The sequence below is a fragment of the Nerophis ophidion genome, linkage group LG12 (genome assembly GCF_033978795.1).
Source record: "Nerophis ophidion isolate RoL-2023_Sa linkage group LG12, RoL_Noph_v1.0, whole genome shotgun sequence".
In the NCBI taxonomy this organism is placed as follows: domain Eukaryota; kingdom Metazoa; phylum Chordata; class Actinopteri; order Syngnathiformes; family Syngnathidae; genus Nerophis; species Nerophis ophidion.
In genome coordinates, this window is record NC_084622.1 from 23,723,544 (window position 1) to 23,736,144 (window position 12,601).

General features: G+C 39.4%; 1 protein-coding gene across 1 annotated transcript in view; it reads left to right on the forward strand.

The window, feature by feature from the left end:
* The window catches only part of arih1 (ariadne ubiquitin-conjugating enzyme E2 binding protein homolog 1 (Drosophila)), a 49,550-nt gene extending 49,030 nt beyond the window's left edge, over positions 1-520 (forward strand). The window contains exon 14 of the mRNA XM_061917112.1: positions 1-520. This exon is cut by the window's left edge and continues 940 nt beyond it. The gene's annotated coding sequence lies outside the window, so the exon portion shown is untranslated.
* The last annotated feature ends 12,081 nt before the right edge of the window (positions 521-12,601 follow it).

Below are 12,601 nucleotides of genomic sequence, written 5' to 3' on the forward strand. Positions count from 1 at the left end.
TTGTCTGTCCCCATCATGGCTTGTGGTGGCCGCACCTTTGGGGATGGAATGTACTGACAGTGCTGCTCATGGGCTGCAAGAGGTGCTGGGACCTTGCAGGGATATAGATGGACACCTGGGACACTTCATTCTACAACCATAGGACAAACCTGTCATGGTTGCTGTTCCGTAACTTTTTTTTATTTTTTTTTTCCTGTTTTTGGAGTTTTGAGGACATGTCAGCGCCCCCTGCAGGTTGTTGCGCTCTCCGCTTGTAAATGCTCCTTCGTGTGTGTGAAACACAGCAGCTGCCTTCTCCACGGAGGACGTGGACGTTCAAGGCGCTGATCAAAGTCACATGAAGACACCCACGTGTCAGCATCTAAAAAGACAAAGGCAGTTCTAGTGCTGTGGGCTTGAAAAGGGTTGGGGGTGGGGGGGACAATCGTGTCCCGAAAATGCTTATTGTGTTCAGACTTATTTTATCCTAGAAAATTATAAACTGTATTGTTTATTTGAATAAATGTCATGAGAAACCTGAGTCCTTATATCCAAGTGTCCAATCCGAGTGTCCTTATACACTTTTTTACCTCATTTTAAAATGTCATGTAATTGCAGTAAATGTATGTACGTAAATTAAAGTGCATAAAAAGCTACGGCATACATATTTCTGTCCAAGTATTGACAGTAAATTCTGGGGAAAAATATGCTAAATATAATTGCAAGTATTTTTAGCGTAGTGTAATCAACTTTGATATACGTTAGGTCAGGGAAAAAACAAGCTGTTTACTCCCTACAAGCCTGTTTCGCTCGTTTTCCTGCTCTTCAGTGGATTTTATTGTGGTTAGAGTGTCCACCCTGAGGATCGGTAGGTCGGGAGTTCAAATCCCGGCCGAGTCATACCAAAGACTATAAAAATAAGACCCATTACCTCACTGCTTGGAGGTTAAATCACCAAAATGATTCCCGAGTGTGGCCACCGCTGCTGCTCACTGCTCCCCTCATCTCCCAGGGAGTGAAACAAGGGGATGGGTCAAATGCAGAGAGTTATTTCAACACCTAGTGTGTGTGTACTTTAACTTTATATCATAAAATCCCCCGAAGAGCAGGGAAACTTGCGAAACAGGCTTGTAGGGATGAAAAAGCCTAACGAATAAACCACAGAATATCGATGGGAAAATGCATTTTTAGACAATATTATTTTTCCTGAGCAGCTAGGAGACCCCGAGAGTAACAGCGGTAGATAATGGAGTAGAAATAAGAGATTAGAAATAATAAATATATACTGTATATACATATGAAAATAGGTTATACTTGTATAGCGCTTTTCTACCTACAGGGTACAAAGCGCTTTGACAGTATTTCCACATTCACCCATTCACACACACATTCACACACTGATGGCGGGAGCTGCCATGGAAGGCGCTCACCAGCACCCATCAGGAGCAAGGGTGAAGTGTTTTGCTTAAGGACACAACGGACGTGACGAGGTTGGTAGAAGGTGAGGATCGAACCAGGAACCCTCAGTTTGCTGGCACATATAAATATATATATATATATATATATTTATTTAACTTGGGACTTCCCGTGGTCCAGACTTTGGACGCTGGTGGGCTGGTTTATAACAAGGGGAATGGTCATTTCAACATTTTCTACCAATATTTATTCCCAACGTCTTTACAATATCCATCCATCCATTTTCTACCGCTTATTCCCTTTCGGGGTCGCGGGGGGCGCTGGCGCCTATCTCAGCTACAATCGGGCGGAAGGCAGGGTACACCCTGGACAAGTCGCCACCTCATCGCAGGGCCAACACAGATAGACAACATTCACACTCACATTCACACACTAGGGCCAATTTAGTGTTGCCAATCAACCTATCCCCAGGTGCATGTCTTTGGAAGTGGGAGGAAGCCGGAGTACCCGGAGGGAACCCACGCATTCACGGGGAGAACATGCAAACTCCACACAGAAAGATCCCCAGCCTGGATTTGAACCCAGGACTGCAGGAGCTTCGTATTGTGAGGCAGACGCACTAACCCCTCTGCCACCGTGAAGCCCCTTCATAAAACTAGTTATTTACAACGTGATTTGCTAACAAGTTTTTGATTGTGGTTTACTGTGCTGTAGAACCACATGGTATCAGAGGCTTTTCTGAAGTTCTATCCATCCATTTTCTACCGCATATTCCCCTTAGGGGTCGCTGATGCCTATCTCAGCTACAATCGGGCGGAAGGCGGCGTACACCCTGGACAAGTCGTCATCTGAAGTTCTAATTGTGCAATATAAGTTAAGCAGTATTTAGGATGCAGTGCAATTCAATAAATATGAAGAGCCATATTGTTTAATATTTCGCATATCAAAATATATCTTTTTTTTTCTAGTCGTGTGTTACACACATTGCCCGTTTTTGTACCGTGCATATTTCGTATATTCCGCTCTACCCCGGTATTGAGCACTAAACCACAGAATATTGATGAGAAAATGCATTTTTAGACAATATGATTTGCCTGAGTGGCTAGAACACACCGAGAGTAACAAGGAGTAGACAATGGAGTAGAAAAAACAAATTAAAAATAAATTACCATTAAAAAATACATATATACATATACATACATATGCTATTTAAAATTTCGCATATTAAAATATATCTTTTTTTTTTTCTAGTTGTGTACATTTTTTGCTCTCGTACTGGTCTGCATCAAGTCAGTTTTCATACTAGTTTACGGTTACTCTGCAATACACACATTGACCGCAAGAGAGCGACAGCGAGCCTATCAACAAGGCGCTTCCAGGACGTCAATTTAGAAACCGCTGCGCAGAGCAGGGATGACCACGCCCCGCGCTCATCGGAGCTCATCTGATTGGTCGCTGCAAATCCCTTCTTCTTCTTCTGGCTGCTCTCGCTGATTTCTCATGCAGTGCTAGTGCGCCACTTTCCCCCCTATCAGTAGCTGAGGGAAAATGAATGCCTGTCTTGTTTAGGACACTTGCTGAAGGAAGGAAGCATTCTTAAGGTAAAAATGTGATGAAAAGTTTTTTAACAAAAATGGTTTACTGACACCACACTGGAGACAAGAGCCAATAAAGCATTGTACCGTTCATTCAATGTAAAATTGGCCTTTTTGTCAATGTTAAAGAATATTTGAAAAATGGACTCAAGTACTGCGATGAGGTGGCGACTTGTCCAGGGTGTACCTCGCCTTCCGCCCGATTGTAGCTGAGATAGGAACTAGCGCCCCCCGCCACCCCAAAGTGAATAAGTTGCAGGAAAATGGATTGATGGATGGATGGAGTCAAGTATACCTGATGGCAACATGCATCAGATTTAATGTAATCCTTCAACCTCTTGTTCCGGCCTCAAAATGTTTGGATGTACAGGTTTTGTATGATGTAGACCAGGGGTCACCAACGCGTTGCCCGCGGGCACCAGGTAGCCCGTAAGGACCAGATGAGTCGCCCGCTTGCCTGTTCTAAAATAGCTCAAATAGCAGCACTTACCAGTGAGCTGCTTCTATTTTTTAAATTTTATTTATTTACTTGCAAGCTGGTCTCGCTTTGCTCGACATTTTTAATTCTAAGAGAGACAAAACTCAAATAGAATTTGAAAATCCAAGAAAATATTTTAAAGACTTGGTCTTCACTTGTTTAAATAAATCCATTTATTTTTTTACTTTGCTTCTTATAACTTTCAGAAAGACAATTTTATGGAAAAAATACAACCTTAAAAATTTTGGGGGGATTTTTAAACACATATACCTTTTTACCTTTTAAATTCCTTTCTCTTCTTTCCTGACAATTTAAATCAATGTCCAAGTAAATTACTTTTTTTATTGTAAAAAATAATAAATTCATTTTAATCTAATTCTTCATTTTAGCGTCTGTTTTTTCGACGAAGAATATTTGTGAAATATTTCTTCAAACTATTTATGATTAAAATTCAAATTAAAATCCAATTTAAATCTTATTTCAAAGTATTTTGAATTCCTTAGAAAATTTTTGTTCTGGAAAATGTAGAAGAAATAATGATTTGTCCTTGTTAGAAATATAGCTTGGTCCAATTTGTTACATATTCTAACAAAGTGCGGATTGGATTTTATTTAAAATATGTCATCAAAATTTTAAAATTAATCTTAATTAGGAAAAATTACTAAAGATGTTCCATAAATTATTTTAAATTTTTTTTAAAAAGATTCGAATTAGTTAGTTTTTCTCTTAATTTTTTTCAGTTGAATTTTGAATTTGAAAGAGTCGAAATTGAAGATAAACTATGTTTCAAAATTTAATTTTCATTTTTTTCGTGTTTTCTCCTCTTTTAAACCAATCAGTTTAGTGTTTTTTTCATCTTTTATCCCCTACAAAAAACTTTCCGTAAAAGGAAAAAAAACATACGACGGAATGACGGACAGAAATACCCATTTTTTATATATATAGATTTATTTATTAAAGGCAAATTGAGCAAATTGGCTATTTCTGGCAATTTATTTAAGTGTGTATCAAACTGGTAGTCCTTCGCATTAATCAGTACCCAAGAAGTAGCTCTTGGTTTCAAAAAGGTTGGTGACCCCGGATGTAGATATTACTTAACACTATTTACCCACTTGTGCATGTTGCCATCAGTGTAGCCCGTGGGGTCAGCAACCAGCAGCTCCAGAGCCACATGCGGCTCTTCAGCGGCGCCCTGGTTCCTCCATGGAGCTTTTTCAAAAATGTATGGAAATGGGAAAGAATGAGGTCAAAAATATGTTTTTTTGTGGTAGTATGGTTCTGTAGGAGGACACACACGACACAAAACATCCTAATTGTTAGAAAGCCCATTGTTTAATATTTTTGTGTGTATGCTTCGCTGATGAGAGTATTTGGCGAGCGCCGTTTTGTCCTTCTAATTTCAGCGGCCCTTGAACTCACCGTTGTGTGGACTGTGACTCAACAGTTTGTTTACATGTACAACTTTCTCCGACGCTGTCACAGAAAGACGCGTTCAACGCCACTCCTGCTTTGTCTCGTTTTGTCCGCCAAACGTTTTATACTGTGCGTGAATGCACAAAGGTGAGCTTTATTGATGTCATTTACTTGTTTGGAGTGCTAATCAGGCATATTTGGTCACTGCATGACTACAAGCTAATAGATGCTAACATGCTATTTGGGCTAGCTGTATGTACATATTGCATCATTATGTCTCGTTTGTAGGTATATTTATTTCCTTTACTTATGTCCTCTGTGTATTTACTTTATTTTTCCATGTCTCCTGACACATTATCTGTATGTAATATTGGCTGCATTTCTGATTGTTGTTTGTGTGCCACGTTGTTCCAGACCACAGCAAACGTTACCGAGCTTGCCAAAGATTGTAATAAATCCATTAGAAGAAGACAGCCTGCCGTTTTCTTTATCTTGGACACACACATCTATTCCTTTGGCCATTCTAAGACAGTCATTTCCAGGAGTTATCTGACCCTCTGAGAAGTTTTACTATTGTTTTCCAATGTTGTGTGGTTAATTATAATTATGTATAATTTTCTGATATGACTGGAAGTAGCATATTAGGTTAAAGTTAAAGTACCCATGATTGTCACACGCACACCAGGTGTGGCAGAATTATTCTCTGCATTTGACCCATCACCCTTGATCACCCCCTGGGAGGTGAAAGGAGCAGTGAGCAGCAGCGGGGGCCGCACCCGGGAATAATTTTGGGGGATTTAACCCCCAATTCCAACCCTTGATGCTGAGTATCAAGCAGGGAGGTAACTGGTCCCATAGTTATAGTCTCTGGTATGACTCGGCCGGGGTTTGAACTCACGACCTACCGATGACAGGGTGTTTGTACTTGATCACAGAAACCTTCGGAGGATTATTCTACTAAGGTCAACAGTGCAAACGTCTATCCTGGCTGGTCCAGAGAGGGGGTTTACGATCCAAAGACATTGATGAACTTATGGGACAACAGCAGTTGGGTCTTATGAAAGATAATAAAGACATTAGCAACATTTGGTAGGAAGCGCGACAGATAGGGGCAGAGGATAGGGGTCACAGGTCACCCGACTCAAACTGACCACAGGAATAATGGCAAGGAAATATAGACTGGCCGGCACCAAGACTGGATCCACAAAGAGTGAGGGTCTGCAGGATGGTATTTAAGGGACAGTTGTCCCACAGGACAGCAGAAGAGATCTGGTCCAATTCTTCTTTCTGCAGGTCCCGTCTGGGACTCGCTGAAACAAATAAAGCTTTTGGTTCGACGATTCCTCTTGGTGTCTTCTTCTTCTCATCACGCAGCACACAGTCACTCTGTCCTGGGAGAGTGACACAATCGACCAATATACAACAGTTGTAAAAATGTGTAGAATAAATATTACATTTCAACATTTATGTCGCTGTGATGAGGTGGCGACTTGTCCAGGGTGTAATCGCCTTCCGCTCGTATGCAGCAGTTATAGGCTCCAGCACCCCCCGCGACCCCGAACGGGACAAGCGGTAGGAAATGGATGGATGGACGGAACATTTCTGTCAACGAAGATTTGCGTTTTGAAAGTAGGCAAATATAACTAATTAGTCACTTACATCATTTGTTGCAATCTATATAACACTTATATAAGTATTATTTTTTTGTGGCTCCAGACAGATTACTTTTTTGTATTTGTGGTCCAATATGGCTCTTTCAATATTTTGTGTTGCAACCCCTGGTGTAACCAAATAAACTCTATGTATTGTGAAAACATCATTCTGGTGTGTGTGTGTGTGCGTGTTCATTATCCATCCATCCATTTTCTAGCGCTTGTCCCTTTTGGGGTTGCGGTGGGTGATGGAGCCTATCTCAGCTGCATTTGGGCGGAAGGCGGGGTACACCCTGGACAAGTCGCCACCTCATCGTTATAGTTTGGCTCAGCACGCATTTCTTCCTAATGTCACAATTGAGACCGCATAGAATTATAATGTATACATGTAGATTGGAGACGTAGTTCCAATTGTCCGCCGTTCTATAGTTTTTGTTGTAGAGATCATCATAGAGATCTCTGGGAGAAACTACAGATTTCGGCCGATTTGCAAGTTACGCAGGTAATCTAGGGCTGGGGGATATATCGATATACTCGATATATTGCGGGTTTGTCTGTGTGCGATATAGAAAATGACTATATCGTGATATTTGAGTATACGTTCTCACGCAGTTGCTTGTAGCTACAGGCATTACACTACAGGTTCTTCCCACTCTTGTCTCTCCTTCTCACAGAGACATAAAACAAGCGCACTTTTTGACATACATCACATAATGTCCCGCGTGCAACGTCATACATCCTCGCGGAGCAGAGAGGTAGCGGCATGGGTAACTGAAAGTATAAGTCTCTACCTTATGTCAAAAATTTTGATTGATGGGGTGAAGGGGGCGGGGCTAAGGGGAACCGTGTCAGGGGGCGGGGCTTAACCAGGAAGTGTGCGGAGCTTAACCCGGAAGGGGGTGTGGTTACGACAGGAAGGGGCGTTGTTAAGACCGGAAGAGGATGGTGCTTAACCCGGGCGGGAGTGTGGTTAATACCAGAAGGGGCGTGGTTACGACCACAAGAGGGCGGAGCTTAACCCGGAAGGGGTGTGGTTAAGACCAGAAGAGGGAGTGGTTAAGACCGGAAAAGGGCGGGACTTAAGCCGGAAGGACCTAAGACCGTAAAGGGGCGTGGTCAAGAGGGAACAAAGGGGGGTTTAGTGTGACAGCCATCTGTTCGACCCCAGGTCAATTTTGTGGAATGTTGTATTTTTGGATTTGATTGATAGGTGCGGTAAAATATAGGAAAAATATGGATTGAATGGATGAGGTCAGCCATCTGTTTGACCAGGGTGCAATGGTGTATTGTTGGATAGGATTGGTAGGTGTGAATGCGGAGGGGGATATGATGAGGGGTGTAAGTTACAAAGTGAGTCAGTATTTGGAAAATGAATATGAATGACATTTGACCAACATCTACCCTTTGAGCCACCCAACGCACACACGCACACACATGCAAACGGGGGTTACAAAGGGGGGTGTAAAGGTTAGGCGTTATTTGGAACTTTATACATTAGAGTAAAGACATTGTTCGATTCAGCCGTGATTAGCGAAGCCTGTTTCCATCCATAGAAATAATACAACTTACTTCGACGCCCCGCAGAAAAGTAGAGTGTTTCTGAGACGTACTCAGATGCCTCCGCCTGAGTCTTTGCGTGAGAAAGTGTGCTTGGAAGCTTACAGGATGGATGGATCTTTTGGATACGTTTTCAGATACGAGACGGGAGATATCTGCTCTTTCCAGCTAAAAGACAGAAGAGACGGAAGCATGAACATTGTTGAATATAAATCAGTCCTTTAAGCCCCCAACTCACTCACACACACACACACACGCACACACACACACACACACACACACACACACACACACACACACACACACACACACACACACGCACACACGCACACAATGGTGCTTGAGAATGACATCTGGCCGACATCTGACAGATATCAGTCCTTTGAGCATCCAAGGTATGTGCACGGTTTAATTGTTGTTTGAAACTTTATACGTTTATGATTGTCCGGAAGAGCATCTTCCTTCAGATTTAGTTATGAGTCTGAGAAAGGACCAAAGGTAATTTCTTCCGCCACCCAACGCACCCAGCGCGCGCGCACACACACACACACACACACACACACACACACACACACACACACACACACACACACACACACACACACACACACACACATCATTACCTCCGTTTTACAACGTTATTGGACATTATCTACCACTTTGGTAGTTTTTTATTTTTTATTTTGACTCTAGATAATATACTAGTCTTTCATTAATCCTTTTTTTTACTTACTTTGCCCAAATTTGAGGTCAATGCTATCGGCCTGTAATCTCCTGCCTCTTCCGGGTCTTTCCCTGGCTTGCATATTGGAATTATTGTGATGAGGGCGGTTCTCCTTTCCGTTTTTCCCCCTCTTGTGTCTGCAAGTCTCGCACCGGTCATCAGTTGCAGGTGTGCTGCCAGTCACCCGAGCCCACCTGCACCTAATCAAAAACCTGACTTAAACCCTGGATCTCCAACCAGCCAGTGCCAGTTCGTCCCTTGCCTGTGGTAGACTCTAACCTGAACTCTATCATTCTGACCTTTGCCCTGAACCTTTTTTGATTCCTGTTTTTTGTATTTCCTCAGATGGTGAACAGACTTTTGACCCCGTCTTCCTGGAGCTGATTTTTGTTACTCTTGAATTATTTTCTCCAGTGATTTTTTTGTTATTAAATACACTTTTTACTGATCCGCAATTGGATTCCTTTTTTGAGACCGTAAGAATTATTACAGCTGTTTTCCACTCAGCTGGTAATTTTCCTTCTTCATATATCCATCCTGTTATATAATTTCAAGACCACTTCTTTGCCTAAACTACCTAAGTTTTTGATCATTTGATAACTCACCAGGTCTTTCCCTGGCGTCGTATTTTTAACCTTTTTCAAAATTCGAACCATTTCATCCAAAGAAAATGTCATATCCATAGTGTTGGTAAAGCTATTATCGTTGTCTTCCATCATTTCCCCAATATTTAAACTAATTGTTTCTTCTCTCTTTTGTTTTTCTACATTTCTCAAATTATCATTACTTTGCAATTTATTAAATGTTTTTGCTAAAAGTTCTGCTTTTTCTTTATTTTCTACCACACACCGTGTTCCATCTTTCATCACATGATCTTTATGTTCTTTTCTGATCCCTGACATTCTCTTGATCATTCCCCACACTTGGTCTAAAGGAGTAGTTCTATTTAGTGTTTCACAAAAAGTTCTCCAATAGTGTTTTCTTGTTTTATTAATAACATGCCTTACTCTAGCTTGGTGCCTTTTATATTGGATCATATCTTGGAAATTATGTGTTCTTCTCAATATTCTAAATGCTTTATTCCATTCTTGTATTGCATCTGTGCACTCTTGTGTCCACCACGGCACTATCTTCCTTCTTCTCCCTATACTATTCCTTGGTATGCTCTGTTCGGCTGCTTCTATTATGCACTTTGTAATATCTGTATTTAAATGTTCAATATCTTGATTTATATCCACTTCCTTTAATGTTATGTCGGTAATTTCCCTAAATTGTCCCCAGTCACCATGACTATACTTCCATCTTCCTTCTATCCTAGTGCTTTCTGTCCTATGATTTATGTTTATGTGAATGAAGATTGGGTAGTGATCACTTCCCATTGTGCTGTATTTATTTACTTCCAGCTCCACCTTTCCTGCTAACCCTTGTGACGCTAGTGTTAAATCTATTGCTGTTTCTTTACCCGTGACTACATCTAACCTTGTTCCCACAGCACCGCATGCTCATTGAGAAGAGCGATATGTGCTTAGATGTCAAAGTTTTTTCACTAAATTTGTCGCCAGTTGATTTTTTAAAGAAAAGTTAGTATCTTGGGGGCTCCGCTTAAAAAGCGACATAGTTAAAGCTGTATATTATGTTAAATCATTTTGTTGCAGTCCAAGTTTATTTGTTACGGCAAGCCACAAATATGATTATTCCTATTTCCAAAAATAGTCTATAGGCCAAATCCTTCTTTATTTATTTTTCAGTAATTATCCCTGTTCTGACAGCTAAATGATGTAATAGGTCATGATGTATGGCTTTTGATTATTTATTTTTCAATCTACAATTCCAATAAATAAACACGTATTTCCAGATTACTATTAACTTTTTCAAAATAAAATCTAATTCCTGAATAAGATAATCGTATCGAATCCTATGGATTGTCTGGCCCTAAATCCTCTTTGTAATGTTTGTTTGATTCTTCAAAAATACGACACAGGCTAATATGAAAAACATATCTGCCCCGTTGTGCTGTAGTGAAAAAATTCTAAATTACTTCTGACATGTTTGCTGACCTCTCCCAGCCCTTTTTCTGCCATGTCATTATAACAAAAATTTCCTTGCAAGTCAAAGATGGATCAGAGACCAACGAAAAGTAATGAAATAAAAAACACAGTGTTGCATAAATTCTTACAGTTTCAATTAATATTATGATTATTGTTAACTTAACGTTATCCTAATTGGTCCAAAAGGGAGAAAAAACATTTTGGGGAAGAGGGGAGAAATATAAACAAAATTACAAAAATATAACAAAATTACAAAATACAAAAATTGTCTACAGTATTATTTATTTTTTGATATAATAGTAAAATACTTCATACTTAATAATAATGAATATTGTCCAATTCTATATTTTTGTTATTTAGAGGGAAAAACCGATCCAAAAATAAATGATCCTGAAAAAAATCAAATTAATTTTAGATTTAATTATACTGTACAATATCATTAAAACATGTCATTATGAAATACCTGATAATATTGTACATTGTAGATTTTACTCCTCGTTTTTTTATTCAAAGTGAAAACATTTAATACAAAAAGTAGCTTGTTGGGCTAAAACAAAAAAAGAAAAAAACATGATAATGAACATAATTTTTTTATATTTTAAAGCTGCATTTTTTCCCCTAAGTTTGTCATTTCAAGGAAGACAAATATGCACAACTTAATGAAAAAATGTTTTGGCCTCAAATTGAATGATAATTAAATGTAAAAATGATTAAATACATTTACACGTTTTAAGATTTTCATAACAATATTGTACTTTCAAGCTGCATCATCATGTTATCAGTGTCCAGTGAAAAGCATTTATATTATCAGTTTGCCATTTAAAGTGTGACGTGTACAATTAGGTCAACATTTTTTGACCAGTATGTACAGTATAATTAGTCACCATGTGCTCGGAGAAGAGGTAGGATTAAATACAAGTTTTACTTCTTAATATTCCTTTTCAGATTTGTTGAAAGGTGCAAATGAAACCATGTGATGTTACTTGACGTAAACAGGTCCGTAACAAAAAATCGTAACCATTGCCACACTGTGTAATGACTAGCATTTCATCACATTGCTGTGGATTTTTTATATTATGAGAAATTGTGTCATTTTTGGGCAAAAAACCCTAAATAACATTGCAGCACATAACTGTTGTGGTTGCACATTAATAATATAAAATATTATTAAAATAATAATATAAATATATATATATATTACTAATATAATAATATAAAATAATATTTTTGGATAATCTCCGAGAGGTTAGCGACCGAGGAAGTGTGGAGGTCACGGGTTAAACTCCTGCCCCCCACTTGAGCTCCTTCCTTTTCTCACACTTTTGGTTACCATCAGAGAGTCTGGAAGTGGCGCTCCAAGTGTGCTTTAAAGTCTTAATTGTTTACAGGTGCCAGAGGTCACAGGGTCACCCGGATTTATAGAATCATGCATGCTTCAAAGAGGACAGTGGATCCAGATCCATGTGGACCTGAGACATCCTCTACTACTCCTCTCTCTCGGACCAAACACCTTGTTTATCTTTTAAGCTGGTAAATTTAATAAATATGGAGTATATTAACGCACTTCCATAGCTGACAAGGTCGTCAAAAGTGAACATAAACAAAATATAATTGCGCTTTTTTTATTGCACATATTACAGTACTTATAACAGATGAGAAATATTATCTTTAACAAATGTGATAAATTGCCTATTTTGTGCATGATCTATAATAATACAATAACATTGTCAATAAAATAA